The following is a 16,757-nucleotide window of genomic DNA, read 5'->3' as shown; positions in this document are numbered from 1 at the left end:
AGGTGGATAGGGGCGGGGTCGTTTTGTTGAAACATGCTCTGTTTAGTAATAATAACTTGTGTTTAATTGTGTGAGGAACGGATTAAAGCTAACTAAACCCAAGTATTCACTGGTGCTTAAAAACAGTTTAAAAAGCACAATAGTCACTCAGGCAATGCAGTGACAGTTAATTCAAAGCGTAATACCTGAGAGTTTGCACTTTGACCACATTTTCAAATTGATCCATGGAGAAAAGGATTTTTGCCACTGAATCACCATGACTTGTTAAAGACTAAATATCTCAGGCTTGACAGAGCAGAAGTCTCACAGTTGGTGAATCTTGTTGTGATATGTATGTCTCGACCGTCTGTCAAGTCAAGTCATGAATCAGACTTGAGCCCATACCACCGGTGTTTCTTATCATCCTTATTTTACTTTATATTTTATCCTGCTCTAAATTCGATCATCTGTATATAGGATAGTAAAGTAGTATAAAAGGAGTTAGCCAAGTAGTCAGAAAAAAGGATGGTGGAAACCACACTGAGGACATAGAGGCCATGTATCCATTTATTTATTGTGAATTTTGGGGGTTTCAGGAACTTGGGGGGAGTTAACACTCTCAAATTAAAAACGGATGTAAATGTATGTACAAAAGCTAATCGAACAAAATCAGCATCTCCTTGAAAATTAAAAATAAAGATCTTATACATCTCCCGAAAGATTTCTGTTCTTGGCAGTGTGCAGAAGGCTTTGGGAAATAACTATTTTTTTATTTTTTTCTTACTTCAGTAAGTTGGTGTTTTCAGCATGATGAATTTATGTACGTATGAGACATTAATGTCCAGGATCCATCAAATGGCTATCTTTATAACTTTCAACCCCAATATGTACATGAATCCACTGCAGCTGGATTTCCATTTTTAACATGTTTTTTTAAGGGTGGTGAAAATAATAATGATAATAATAATAAAAACATTACTAACAAGACAGGTCTCTTACATGAAAGCTAGATAAATATACTAAGTAGAGTTGAAGCGTAATAATAGGCTTCAGATTGTGGTTACTGTATGTATGTACTGTATGAGTGAGAGGTTGCTGAAACACCTTTTGTCTTGCTTTTGTTGTCACCTGTCTGATCATGTCAGTATTCTATAAGTCGCTCATTGATTGATTTGTCCACCTTTTGGGAGATACCCATGATTGTGATCACAGTTTTGGGTCAGAGTTACTCAGAAGTGATGAAATGTGTTTTCTAGTCATATTTACCAGTTAACAGTCTTGCTTGTGGAAAAGCCAAACCAAGAACGTGCAAATGAACAGCTTCCATATGATTCTGTTCCTCTGCCTCCTCCTCCTCCTCCTCCTGACATTTGATCAGGCACAGAGAATCAATATCCAGGTTGATCAGTGTCTTGTAATTATACTGAGGTAACACACTGATAACGGGCCAGCCTGCTGCTCGCTCACTATCTGGTTGCTAAATAAGACACATACACACACACACTGACTATATTTTTGCATTCACGGTGGCCTGCTTTAACCCTTGAGAAAAAGTCAATGTCTTCACCACAGCACCCCCAATGGATGGTACGGGGAAACGGCACATTAAAAAAATCATTTACAGCAGAGTCAGTTAGCTTTCCTTCGGAGAAGATGTGAAGTGGAAAGCTCTTCACCTGGGAAGAAGTGCTCAGATGTTTCTGCAGAGTAGATTTCACCTTGTGTTCAGACTTGCAGAATCTAGATGTGAGTTTCACAGACAGAATGAACATCAAGGACTGTTTCAGATTGGAAATTCTTTCACGCCTCATTATCTACAGACCAACACTGACAAAACGTTGTTTTTGTGCTTTGAGGCATTTTGGAACTTCTCTATAGCATTTCTGTCTTGAAAACAAATACATTTTCCCACATCTCTCCAATCCCATGATGAGGATTTCTCCAAGACAATCACTGTCTTTCCTATTTGCATCTGTTCCTCCGCAAAAGCCGAAACCCACGTTCACTTCAATTTGTGAATTAGGGGGCCACATCAAATGCCCAGATGACGGGGAAAAGATAGCTGTTCAGACAGAAAAGTTCCATCAAACACTCAAATCATGACAGTGAAAGCAGCCAGGCTGGCTATCAATATCCATTACTGTTGAAATCCTATGGAGCACATATGGTGTCCTGCCAAAAGGACAGCAAACTATCAATTAAAATTGTCTACAAACCCCAAATGCTTCACTGTGTTTTAGCGGTACTGACAAGATAAACACAAGGTTGTCACCACAAGTTATCCCAACATATCATCACACAAAAAAGATGACTAAATGTCTCTGATTCTTTCTTCCCGTCTCCCACATTCAAATCATTAAACAAGCAATCTGTCTTAAAATAGGCCAACTATTAGAGACATGATCCATTTACTTTTATCTGACGGTGATGGAGTGCAGCATTTGTTCCTCGCCTGGGTCCTTTCATATTGCTTCACTGGTGACACATAAACATGGCACACTCCTTAATGAGATTTCATCCATAATGTTGAATGAGGGGGGCAATTATTTCATGTGAGGAGATTAAACATATGATCTCAAACAAGGGCCCTGCTGTCTAAGTTGGGTCTAATTGACTAATAAATTGGAGGGGTGAGAAGGGTCTCCACATGTGGATGTTTGTCAGGATCTGAATGTATGATGGCGTCTCAGCTGTCATTCTGAAAGTCAACCTTACCACAGTTGAAGACCAATACTTACTTCCTGATCAGATTTTCCTGATACCAAATATGCATATTCATACCCAGTTTCTTTCATCTTCATGCCAAAATGTGGGCAAGTTGAAAGAAAACTTAAACCATTCCAGGCATGGTTGGATAACGATGAGCCCATGGACACACAGACTAAGAGCTTTGGGGCCTCTTGACCTGATGAATCTCTGCACCTGTAATGTCTCAGTGATACTAAAGAATATTAAAGCTTTGCTAACTATTTGAAAAATGGGAATAATGCAATATATGCAGCAACATAGCTACGTCATGACAAGAATAAAACTTGTTTTTGTGTGACACAATCCCTCACGTTAGGGTATTATGACATGTTTTCTCAATATTGCTACATACAAATTATTTTTTATTCATTTTAGCTTGTCCTAATAGTAACAACACATCACTTCATCTTGTTATGTCACAAACCGTATTAACTCGTTATTTCACTACACCAACATCTTTTTTAAACAAACTTTTCTCATTTTAACTTTGTAAGTTGGTGTGTTGTTATACCAAGAAACTGTAATAAAGCAAGACTACAACATGGGGGTAACAATCAGATATTTTAAGGGAAGAAGAAATATATTAAGCTTTTGTAAGTACTCTGTACCTATGGGTACAGTAGTAGGGAACAAAACTGACAATTGAGAAAAATGGTCTCAACAACACTGCAGAACCTAAAAAGAACCTGTAAAGAAATGATTGTGTAATTTCTGAGTTATGGTATATAACAAACCTGCAGGGGTACAGTGAGGAGGAACAAAAGGAGCTTTGGGAAAATCTCTTGATGGAGGCTTATTGAAGAACTGCTACCTGATTCATGAAACAAATTACACTGTCAATCTCAAGCTGTTTTCACATTCATTCTTGGAAAACAAAACACTGGCTAATGTTCATGCAAAAAAAAAAAAAAAAAAAAAAAAAAAGTTTCCCCTTAGGTCCCATATTAAATTGTTGTTTGGATTTAATTCATTTAGATTCAATTTATTTTTCAGTTGCTATATAAAAAAAAAAAAGTTTTCCTTAAACTTCCACACATAACTTGTATCCTGTCCTGCCGGACTGCAAGCACTCTTTGGCATATTGCCACTTGCGTCGGACGAGCGAAATGTGGTTGAAAATTATACAGCCAATTCTGAAAACGTGGACTTACTGCGTACAGACTTTAAGCAGGGAAAGGACAACACAGCAAATGTCTTGCCTTTTATGGCGCCAAACAATTGTGAAGCATTAATTTGTTTCACCTGGGTAACTGGGACTCAGTACGTAATCATTGCACCTGGTCAAAGGTGATTACTGATGTGTATAAGTAGGAATAAAAAGGGGAAACAACATTTTCCATACAACATATGTAGTGATGAACAGCATCAGGCTGTAACATGAGCAAACAGTTTATTTCTGCTCTTGTTTAAATTACCCATTTTGCTGATGGAGTTCCATGATTGATCAGTGACCATTTGATCACACCTCATGTATACATCCTGGTCATGTGAGAATTTTCCACCTGACATATAGCCTTCTAAGGTTGTGATCAACGCATCGGTGACACCCATGAAGTGATCATCAACCACAGGTGGCTTTTTTAGTCACTTCCTTTTTGTGCTCCTCCTGCACTCCAGGAACTTCACTGATTGTCCTCCATTGTTCCTGCACAGTCACACAATCACAGCTGCCCTTCAGCATACCTCAGCTGATGTGTCATTTACATTTACGATGTGATTTTTCCTGACTTGGCCACAGTGACCTCCTCTGAGTCACACTATACTGTAATTCCTTGATCAGCAGTGTATAGTTGGTGTGAAATAAAGCAGCAGCTTCCTGCACTGACCTCTGCCAGCTTATCCCACAACATAAACCATGATTTTCTGTCAGAAGGTGAAAACTAGTGTGGCGTTGTAGCACAGCAAAACCTCTTAGGGAGGAGGTGAAGGTGGGTAGCTGGGCATACAGGTTACAGAGCACTGGTTTGTTTTCCGAGTTCCATTGTAGAGAGAACCTTAATCACTGTGTGGATTGTATTTACAAGCATGATCCATGACACACAAACGCTAAACTACACTTCACTCTTGGAATAATCAGAAGTCCTGAACCAGATGACATTAGAGCTCAGATGTTTTAGCAAGGACTGTGATCTTTCCTTAAACTTACACTGTGGAGGTTTTGACCACCAAGTACTATGGATGGTTGTTTTTAAGAGTGGCTTCCTGTTTGGTTTGTATCTGGCAGGTGCACGAGAATGCATGCACAAACTATCCACATGGCACCTTTAGCCTTTTTGAAATGTTATATGTGCCAAAAGAAAATTAATATTATAAAAATAAAAATAAATATTGTAAATTTGTTCCCTTTTAATGTTTCCTCATTGTGTTAATGAAAAATGTCATTTTGGCAGCATTGTGTTTCCCCCAAAACATATTTGGCTGGAATATATCGGTCGTATATACATGTAATTTCTAGCAGACAGGGATGTGTTGGCAGATCACATGAATTCTGAATTGTTGGTACTATGTAATGGTTGTGTGACTTACAATGCAAGACACTGTTCTGCTGACAGATCAGGTTGTTTTAGAAGAGAGCCAAATGAAAGTACCTACTTTCATTTAGGTATCAGGACTTCTTCGACTTGCTAGCTTTCTGCATGTATCTGGAAGGATGAAGTTTTCATGTTTCTGCATTTTTAATGGCTCTAAAGTATATTTCTTCTCAGTCTGAAGGACAGTTTCTATAATGTGAAGCCAAAACGCTCAGAAGGACCGTGGGACAATAATGAAGCCCTGAGCTTTGACTTAAATTGGCTCTGGGTGTTGTTTTGGGAATGGTGTCGGTTATCCATTTCCACCCTTGGTTGAGGAAAAGTGTCAGTTGTCTATTTCCACGTCAGAGCCTTCTGCTGCACACGGGCAGCAGAGAAAGCAATTCCACAATGTGTGAAACAGCTGAAACAGAAGCCTTCTATTATCAAAAATATCCTCCACTCAGAAAACATGGCTTTATTCAGTTAGGCAGCTCTAAATAAATGGCCACATTCTTTTCACATTCTCGTCCAAGTAAATTCTCCCATCACTGGCAGTTTGATGCAAATCTGATGCCTGAAGGTAAAAAAAAAAAAGGTGGGGGTGGGGGGTGAGACTGTACTAATTTATGAACCTAATGGAAAAGTGAAACTGAATATAAAAAAGTCAGATCCTTGAATTTTGGTTGTGATAGAAATGAAGATTAGTCACTTAAAAGGGAAACTTTTTCGCTCCTACTCTGCTTTAGAAGCGAGCCTTGACCCTGACTACTGCTCTGAATTGGATTTTAAAAATACAATTTAAACTGTTTAACAAATTCCTGATGAGATTCACTTTGAGCGTTTTTATTCCTTTTTTCACCTCAACTCTTTTTGTTGCCTTTTCACAGAAACAACCCGAGAGACAGACGGCGCTTTCGACAGAGAAGGGCAGTGTGTCAGTGTGTTCTTTCAGTACGTTTCATTCTAAAACATGAGGCCAAATAAAGTCTAAGCAGAGTATGGTCATGGTCACTTTCCAATCCATCAATTCAGTGAGGAAAATAAGCTTCCAAAATCAACCAAATGCTTGTTCGTTTTTGCAGAAAAAACAACATAACAATCAAAAAAGAAGCAAAGAAGTGGCAATGTCCCATCCTGTTTAAAATAAATAATGATTCAGGATGGTGGCAGGAGAGTCCTTGTTGTATCCTTTGAATTTTCTTTGAGCCACCAGCATCAAGTTGGTTGCTTGTGACCAAATGTGTGCAAAACTAACGACATTCCCATCAGCCTCAGCTGTACTGAAAAAGGATCATGCCCCACCACCCCACAATCGATATTAATAATTATCAATGTTTGGTGAAGCAATTAATAAATGAGCATCTAAGTTTAGCTTCAGTTCAACAAAGGTCAGCAGAACGGCATCATCAAACTTTTCATTGTTTATTTTCCCAACTTCATTTCATTTACTTTCACTTTATATCTCTCCCCCAGTCATCCATGCCGCCTGTCAAAACCCAGTGTGCAGCTCTGTGCAGTGTGGCCAGTGTGCAGCAGGTTGAACACATTAGTATATGTCTGAGCTTCCTTGGTAAAAATCTCTATACACACATATATATTGAAAATCTTCTGCAAATGTTTAAAGTACAGTACCTGCTATGTAAGGTATGCAACCACTGTTGCTCTTTCCTTCAACTGATTTGAGTTGTCATACATTTTAGTAATGTCCTTCATGCTGATTTCAACGTGTAATTATTCAATGTTTAACATCAGTGATAAAAGTGGATGTGCGAACCAGCACGATGAGATTGTTGGGATCTCACCTTGCGGATAAAGACAAGCCTGCACGTAAAACCAAAAGCCTGAACAAAGAAAGGCCTGCGTGTAAAAGCTAAAGCCTGATGAAGAAGAGCGCCAAAATCCCGTCTGGCCTTGCAACCTCTCACTCTCACCTGAGTGCAATATTTGGTTTGAATGCAAATCGGCTTTTCCATTGGATGAGCTCCACCGGGACTTGGCCATGACGTGACCAAAGGATACTGGAATCAACGTGTCCCGCTCTACCTCGCCTTTGCACTGTGACGTCAAGTTGCTACCGGAGGTGTATCATTCCTGTGAACCGGCTGTACTTTAAGTAGCCAATGCAGTTGATCTAATTTTTCCTGCAGAAGGAGGACACAGATTACCTGTTTTCCTCAAGAGAGAAAAGAATAAATCTACGCCTCGCTGTCTTTCAATTAAGTCGACTCTTGCTGTTTCCTGCGATGCCTACGATGACCAACCTGCCGTTACACCGCCAACGAACCGACACAGCGGCCTCGTTATCATCTGAGCTCAAAGAAACGCTGTCGGACACAACTGGCGGCCTGAAACACATGTTAATCGCTCCAAATCGCAAGTAAGAGGCTTTTGTCTGGGCACAGACAGGTTAATGACAGCGTGTTACTTCAGGCTTCACTGTTTTATAAGCTTTACTGTATTGCGAAATTAACGGTTGTCGCTGTGGTAAAGCCAGTTAGCTGCACACTTAAAAATACACAGCTGATGACCCCTGAGCTGAGTCTGCATGGCAGGTCTCTGTTTGACAACAGAGCGTCACCTGATAAATGTAAAATGGTATTTTAAACATTGCCATTTTAAGTGAACAGCTCTTTTATGAGACTGCACTCATAGTTTAGTCATAGTTTTGTCGTTTATGTCGGAAGCTGGGAGCTGAAGAAGCCGGGAGCTGAAAATTGTACAGAATTTTATCAGAGTTTTCTGAAAATGCTGCTCCCTACCTGGGTGGGATCTGTTCTGACCTGGACAACAATTAGTCCATCGCTCCAGGATTACAGCACAGCACATTCTGAGCTTCACTGCAATGTCTATTGTGTGTGTGTGGTTACAATCAATACACAGAAACTCAAGTCATTGCTGGAGCTTCTAGTCAGCACTTAGGAGATAGAAAGACTGGGGGCTATGTTGTCTAAGTACTAAATGACAATCTGTGTGTGTGTGGAGGGGGTGTGCATGATGGCGGTCATAATAAAACCAGGCATTGTGCATTGTGTGGAAACAGTTATCAAAAACCACATCAGGTCAAATCAGTTTTATTCATATAGCAAACAATATATCACATCACAATTTGCCTCAAGGGGCTTGATAACCTGTGCAGCATATGACACGCTCTATCCCGAGACCCTCAGGAAAAATGCGTAGTGTCTTTCCACTACAACACTGTATTACGTTCCTATTGAGAGAGTGGAACTACAGCATCTTAACTTCTCAATAAATCACTTTTGTGTCTTCACACAATGTAGAATGTAGAACAAAGATTCAAAAACATTTTCCATTACATACCATTAATAGATTGATTATGTTACCAAGTGAAAACATTTGCTCAAATATCATTTTTTCACATTTACATTTTTGATTATTCATATTTCAGGAGCTGACTAAAATGATGCTGCACATACATGAAGCTATATTTTCTGGTTAGCTTTTACAGAAAAAGGTTGAGTTTATTGTTATAGAACAACCTCACTTTCACTTTCATTTCTTGCTATGTTTTATTTATTTTTTACAAGGAACTAGATTATTGAATCACTCGATTCAATTCACTAGATTAATTGTCACTGAGATTGTAAAAATATCAGTGACTGATCCAGGAGGAGCTTGCCGCTAAATGGATAGGACATGGGCTACATGGCCGTCTCTCCACTATGGAGACCTGGAAGGAGAAGTGGTCAGGAGAGATAGGAGAGACAAACTAAGTATCATGATGAAACGTATTCCAAAAGGTGAAATATATACAGAGAAAGGAAAAGGGCCAACAACAGAGCCCAGAGGTATGCCATACTGTATGTCAGAAAACACTGGTGTAATATTACTGCAGGAAATACAGTGAACTTTCAGATCGGCAAGATTTTGAGCTTGCAAGAGCCAGACCAGAGATGCCAAATTGTTTTTAAAGTTGGTCTACAAGTATACCATGTGATAAGTGGTACCAAAAGCCATGGTTAGATCTGGTAATAGAAGCACAGAGGTAGAGTTTCAATTAGTAGTAAGCAAAGGTCATTTACCATTTTAGGAAGTCCAGTTTCAGTGGAACGACAGAAACTTAAAGCACATTTGGACGGCTAGAGACTGGTCAATATTATATTATTTTGAGCTCAACGTGTGTTCTCTTAAGTAGAGGTTTAACTATAGCAGTCTTAAAGTGAGAGGGACAGCGGCAGTCGTGAGTGTAATTTAACAATATTCAGGTCCCAGATGTGTCCAGAAATCTTTTAGAAAGTTTACCTGGTAGTAGGTCAATACGACAGGTAGTTGATTGCTAAAGCTAAAAACAAAAGAGTCTCAAAATGTATAATAAGACTAGCTGGCACTCAGCATATCAATATTGTGCAACTGATTCTGCAGAGGAAGCCAGAGAAGATGTTCATTAAATGCAGTTAAATTTGCCAGACTCTTGTGGCAAACAGTAACAACAATTGTACCAACATTACAAGGACAGCCTAGTGTCACTTCAACTTTAATTAAAAAGTGGTCTTACTCTGCAGATGAGACAGAGGAAACATTCAGGGCTGACACCTCTGCTCCAAACACAGAATCAAGTCCATGGTGTTACCACTGCAATTAGTAGGTTCATCTGCAAACTGAGTGAAACCAAAAATATCAGGGAGTGCCATTAAGGTTTTACTTAGAGCATTGAATGTGTTACTTAGGGGAACAGTGAAATCTCCAACAAGTCTTCATAGATCTTCAGCTTCATCATTTCATCATCCTCATCAGCCTCACCGCCACCAGTGTCTGGACTCCATGGGGGGATGTATCTTGGTGCTGCTGGGAAGTTGTCCCTTGACTGAGTGGCTGCATTTATGGCACATTTACACAGACAAGTTTTATCAGGTGTGTTTTTTCTACTCATGCATCTCAAGCGACTGCACCAGCTCGGCGCAGGCTCACACCTCAGATGTGTTTCACAGGTGTAATTCTGACCTGAAGTGTTTAGTTATGCATCAAGTCTATGTGAGGTTTATCCACAATAAAAAGGACACTGTTTCCAATTTCTTGTGTCCTCTATTCAATATTATTGAAAGGTTGTTGTCAGCTGCTGAATGCTTAATAACCGTCTTGCAACACGTTGATACTTGCACCTGGTTTTCCAGGTCTGGGCAGTCAGTCTTGAATGGAACTGAGTCTTTGCAAGAGTCAGTTTTGAAAAGCACCGCTCACAGTGGTAGGCTGGCCTAAATGGAGATGTAGACATCAGCGCTTGCCTCCTCAGAATGGGAAAATCCTCAGGACGTACATACAGTTCATCTAGAATAAAACAGAACTTAAGCAGAGGGTTAGGGTTAGGTTGTTGTTCAGTATGTAGCTTTGAGCTCATTGTTTTGTTGTTATTGTTTTTATTTTTCAGCTTAATGATTTTGTGATGTAGCCTTTAGCTATCAAGCTCCTCTCCTGTGGAACAATCTTGTTGTCCAGGAGACACCCTCTCTACATTTAAGAGCAGGCTTAAAATATTCCTTTTTGATAAAGCCTACAGTTAGGGCTGGCTCAGGCTTGCCTTGGACCAGCCCCTAGCTATGTCGCGATAGGATTAGGCTGCTGGGGGACTTCCAATGACACACAGAGCTCCTCTGTTCTTCTCTCCCTCTTCCCCTCGCTGCTGTTAACATGACTTATACTTCCATTATTATGAGATTCTTAGTGTTGTACTATGTACATATACTGTCTGTTACGAGTTTGTACATATATCACATGCAGAAATATATCATATATGTATATACTATGCTATACATGCTACATATATATCACATACTATTTTGTTATTAGTTAAAAGTCTATAATTACAGCTGTTACTGTGATTGCATTTCTGTCCACCTGACCCCTCTCTCTTTTACCTTTTCTCTCTCTCTCCCTATCCCTCTCTCTCTTTAACCAAACCGGTCGAGGCAGATGGCCGCCCACCCAGAGCCTGGTTCTGCTCGAGGTTTCCGCCTGTTAAAAATACTTTTTTTTTGTCACCACTGTCACCAAGTGCTTGCTCATGAGGAAATTGTTTGGTCTCTATTGATAAAGACTTTGGTCGGTTCCTGCTCTATATGTAAAGTGTCCTGAGACAACTTCTATTGTGATTTGCTGCTGTATAAAAAAAACTGAATTGATTTAATTTGAATAGGTTGCCAGGCACATCAGCTGGTTCCACATTAAATGGCTCAGTTCCTTTTGTTTACTTTTCGTGTCCTGAAATGTGGTTGACCCATCTTGGCATAGATTAGATTCTTCTAATCTCGATTTATATTTACTCAAATGTATTCGTTATCACCACACACTTTTTTTTTTTTACAGTGATCCTGAATAGAAATGTGAAGCAGGACCCTCCTTGAAGAAATAAATAAAAACAGAAATGTGAGAGCAAGTGAGAGAAGTTAACAGAGAGAATACTTTTCCTACAGAAACACCTGCATCCTGTTTTTGGTTGACATCAAATACAGAAGAGTGTCAGCCGCATATAAGGAAAGTCTCAGAGGTTGTGTCCACCAAAGCATTTTTCTCAGCTATGCCAGTTGATCTGAAAAACATCCAGGTGACCATCACTTGGTTCAGGAGTTGAAGTTGGAAGGAGCCCCATTCAAGGAGTACTTTTGGACACAGTTTGAAGTGTGACTCTAGTTGTCTTGCCCCTCCTCCGCTGTGATTGAACAGCTAACCGTTAACAAGTGACAGTTATGAATGCAGCCTTTTACCCAAAATTTAAACATTTTCCAACTCTTGGCGACCAGATAAAAAACGCGAAGAATAGACGCTCAGCGCCTCATCATGCTGCCGGCGTTTGTAGTGCACTGTAAATACGCTCCCATCGCAAACAATTCAAAAAAATATGCTGGCCTCATGAAAAAAACACTTTGGTGGGCACGGCCCATTAGAGCAGAAGCCAGCTGCCAACTGAGCCACCAGGCCTCCCTGTGCAGATAGAAGCAGCTCTCTGCCGCTGCTGCCTGGCTTCCACAGATAACGCTGTTGTCAGCATGCTGTTACACTGTGTGTTTGTACGTGTGTGTGCGAGTGTGTGTTTGTGTGGGTGTATTCAAATGAGACAGTCACCCCAGTCATCGTCGCGTCCCTCTGAAATGATGGAATGGATGTGATGTACACTGATTCATTTGATATTACTTTTAGTCCTATAGGTAGGTGTAGGACCTAAACAATCAATGGTCGTTGAATTGATTGTAAACAATTGTTCTTTTACATTATCAATATTCTTATTCTAGTTACGATGGGAGCAAAGGAAGAAGACAGGTGACCTAGAATAAAAGCAGTTTCATTGTTGGAAAAATAATTGTATTAATCATGTGTATTAAAATCATGTGGCAAAAACTATATTGCAAACGTGATAATTAAGAGTGGCATTCCTCTTTACATACATCAACCTCAATGTAAAAACACTGAATCTTGTTTAATCATTTTGCAGTTGCCATAGGATTTTTATTTTTTTTTTCATATCACACCGCTGTGAAGCTCAAGGCCAAAGCATTAGTCATGCACTGTAACTGTGACATGGTAAATGGACATTTTCTATGTGGTGGTGTTCTCACCTTAAAGACCAGTCAGAGTGTGACACAAGTCAGCATCCACACATTCACACATTCGTACACTGAAAAAACAGCATCGGGAGCAATTTTGACATGTAGACTTCATGGATCAGGGAACGAACCGCGACCCTCTGAAGTGGATCACCGCTCTACCTCCTGAGCCGACACCGCTTGCATATATTTTGTGTTAGTACATTTTATTTTAAAATAATTAAAAATGTAAGCATAAAAGAAAACATGCATGATTTGTCAGTGAATATTATTAAAAAAGTAATTAAGGACCAGATTTTTTCAGTACCTCCAGTCGGCAATAGTTTGCTGTACTGACTTTTTCCTGTTTTTTTTTCAGAGGGCAGAGAGTATTTTAAAATGACTACTCACATCACTGCCTTTCTCTTCGTTCCTCCTCCAGTCACTCCTCTCCTCTCCACTCTTCTGGCAGTGGTGGAGTGGTGGTGGTTCAAGGCCAAAACACTCTGCAGCAAGAGGTTCTGATGGAGAACGGAGAGCCAGTCACAGGAAAACAACGGTCGGGCTGCTTGGCATTGACAGGGAGGACGTTTTGTCTTGCCATCACTTTACACAGCTGGTTCTCACCAAGTACAGCAAAGACTCCTCTTCATGTTCAATCATACCAGAACATCAATCCCTCCAAACCAAAACAATAAAATTATGCTGTTTTTCAGTGCCGTCCAAAATCGATATGAGATTACAAAAATATTTCACGTGATGACGATGATGATGTTTTTTGTGATCTTCAAATATTCAAGTTCTTGCAATAGATTGATGCAGAAATATATGTCGACAACCCATAAACATGCAGGATGTAAAGTTCATTGGCACTTGTTGTGGGGCTCATAATGTAGATGTTTATAATAGACTCTTTAATGTTGGGGATGAAAGGGATTCAATGACAGAACACCCTGCTATCCCCCACAAAACCCTCTGACTCCCCTACCCTGTCTGTGGCTCTCAGCCCCCACCAAGTTCCAACTGAGGATGTCAAAGACAATCGGGCATTTGTTAGAAACTGATTTCAGTGGTGGATGAAACCACATTTGGTGTCAGTTGTTGGTGGATGTGGTACTAAGTTTAGTTGTAATGAAGGAACATGTCCCCAAGGGCAACAGGGTGGCTCCTTGATGTGTTCTTAATAGTTTTTGGACAACGACGGTGCTCTCTGATATGTACAACACAGTTTACTGTGAGACAAATGTGGCTAACAACTAGTCCCTCTTTGCTAATGTCATCATCTTTGTGTCTTTGTTCAGACAGCAGTTGATGGAGACACTGATCACCAAAATGTAAACTGCAATAAAAAATTTTGGTTATTTGGGGTTTCTCATTTTTGTTATATAGCCATGAAGTAAGTACAGTACAGGCTTGTTGCGTAGGTCATTTATCCGATTCAGGAGATGGACTTTTGCGACTGCAAGAGAGGGACGAGAAAGCTCCTTTGGACTACTTTGGAGAAGTTTTGTTCCTGCTGTATAGACTCTATATCTCTAGTCGCTGCTGTTTTTTCTTCTGCGCTCTGCTGTTTGCAGATTGAACATTGTGCAGATCACAGATCGCATTGTACTGAAAAACTTGCACGTGCCTTTTCTTTTTACTGCTTGTGTATACAAGTAAAGTGGCCATTACAGTTTTTAGGCCTCCACGCTCTTAAGCTTCGTCTCAGGCCTGCAGCTAGGGTGTGTCCACCACCTGCAGACTGTGTGAGTGTGTGAGCCCACAGGTATGTGTTTCTTATTTAGTTTATGTTAAAGAGACTGTCCACTTGTGACGTTCAAGGTGGCTGAGGAAGATTAATTGAGATTTCATTTTGCATTTAGTTTACCAGTGACCTGAAGTAATACTGTTTGTTATATTTGAATGAAATATTAACTAAAGTGGTCATACTGTACTTAAAGTACTCTTGTATTTAATCACAGGTAATTCATGGTGTGTTAAAAGCTGATTTAAAAGGAGGCATAAAAAACATTTACTATTGCACACATTATCTTACTTGAGGCGCCACTAGTTAATTCTTTTATCAAAAAAGCAATCAAGGGAGTAACAGTAATTAATGAATATATGCAATAGTGCCATTAACTTGAAAACATACCCAGGCCCCGCCCATAGTATAACTTCACATATCAGAGACACATAATTTCATACCAATACATGGGATGGGTGTTACACATAGACTCAGGTGAAGGTGAAGGAGGGCTGGGCTGAAAGCAGTCCTTGGGTAGTGGAGAGGGGAGATGCTGGTTTTACATCAAAGACAACATCCCAGTCAGCCTGGTTCCTATCCAGTTTGCATTCAGAGCCAATGAATCCAAAGATGATGCCATCTCCGGTGCACTCCACTCAGTCTTCACACACTTAACAACACCTATATCAGATTGCTGTTTGTTCATTTTCAGCTCAGCATTCACCACAATCACCCACGTGACACACTCTCACCCCTCCTCACTGACCCCCCACTGGCACTCTGGATCTGTGAACAGGATGTGTGTCACCTCTTCAAGAGACAAAAGACAAGAAGGCGTCAGGCAAGTCCCCCCTTCTGTCTGAAAGTCTGTGTGGAACAGCTGACCAGCCCATTTTCATGCACATTTTCAACAAATCACTGGAGCTGTGTGAAGTTCCCTCATGCATCAAATGCACCATAATATCTCTGGTGCCCAACAAAATCCTCCGTCTCCGGATTAAATGGCTATAGGTCTGTCACCCTGACATCTGTGGTCATGAAATCCTTTGAGAGGCCAGTGTTCATTCAGCTAAAAGACATCACAGGCCCCTTGCTGGACCCCTTTCAATTTGCACAGTGAACAAGTAGGTCGGTGGAGGACGCAGTCAACATGGGACTGAACTACATTCTGCAACACCTCGACCACTCAGGGACATATGCACAGATCCTGTTTGTGGACTTCAGCTCGGCACTCAACACCATCATCCCAGAAATCCTCCACTCCAAACCCAGCCAGCTCACTCTGCCAGCCTCCACCTGTCAAGGGATAAGAAACTTCCTGACAGACAAGAAGCAGAAGAGGCTGGGAAAAGTCACAACCAGCACCTGGACCATCAGCATTGGTGTGCTCTCCTGCCTGCTTTCCTGTCTGAACACACTTAAAACTGTGGAGATGACAGTGGGCTTCAGGAGAAATCCGTCAAGACTGCCCCCTATCACCATCCTCAACAAAATTGTTTCCACTGTGGAAACCTTCAGATTTCAAGGATCCACTATCTCCCAGGACCTAAGGTGGACTTCAAACATAAGACACAACAAGAAGACACAACAGAGGATGTAATTCCTGCGTCAGCTCAGGATGTTCAACCTACCTCCCTCAATGCCCAGTTATCCAGTTCTCCACAGGAATAATCCAGTCTGTCCTATGCACAGCCGTCATCATCTGGTTTTGGTCTGGTCAGCACTTTTTTTTTCTCAAACTTATGTGTGGCTGTGGAAACATAAATATACACATATTATGCAAGTAAATATACTCTTACACAAACATGAATACTATAGTTGTTGCACTTGCAGACTTGCATATCATGGAAGAGTGCTCTATTGGCCTTGGAGGTGGAGGTCTGCGGTCTCTGTGTTGCCCTCTTCTTGATTCTGTGACAGTGGTGATGTGACCTGTGCATGCCTTTTACTAAGTTTGTTTGTCGGTATAAAATGTAGCATAACAGCAAAGTGAAACAAGTAAAAATTAAATTAATCAGCTTTGAACATTTTCCAAAAGCAATTGATTCGAAACATTAGCATCACTCAGTTCTTCTTCCAATGTCGGTACAGCTGTTTGTGTTTAACAGCTGGAATAAATCGCCATATCATATCAAATCAGTGTACGTGTTAAGATGCCATTCTGGAAAACAATCACAGTATGAGTTCTTCAACTGGGTCAAAGTTGCATGTTATTTTGAAATGTCTCTCATCATCGAGGAGGACGGGGATGTG

The sequence above is a fragment of the Chelmon rostratus genome, chromosome 20, assembly GCF_017976325.1.
Source record: "Chelmon rostratus isolate fCheRos1 chromosome 20, fCheRos1.pri, whole genome shotgun sequence".
NCBI classification, from domain to species: domain Eukaryota; kingdom Metazoa; phylum Chordata; class Actinopteri; order Chaetodontiformes; family Chaetodontidae; genus Chelmon; species Chelmon rostratus.
This window is presented reverse-complemented; position numbering follows the sequence as displayed.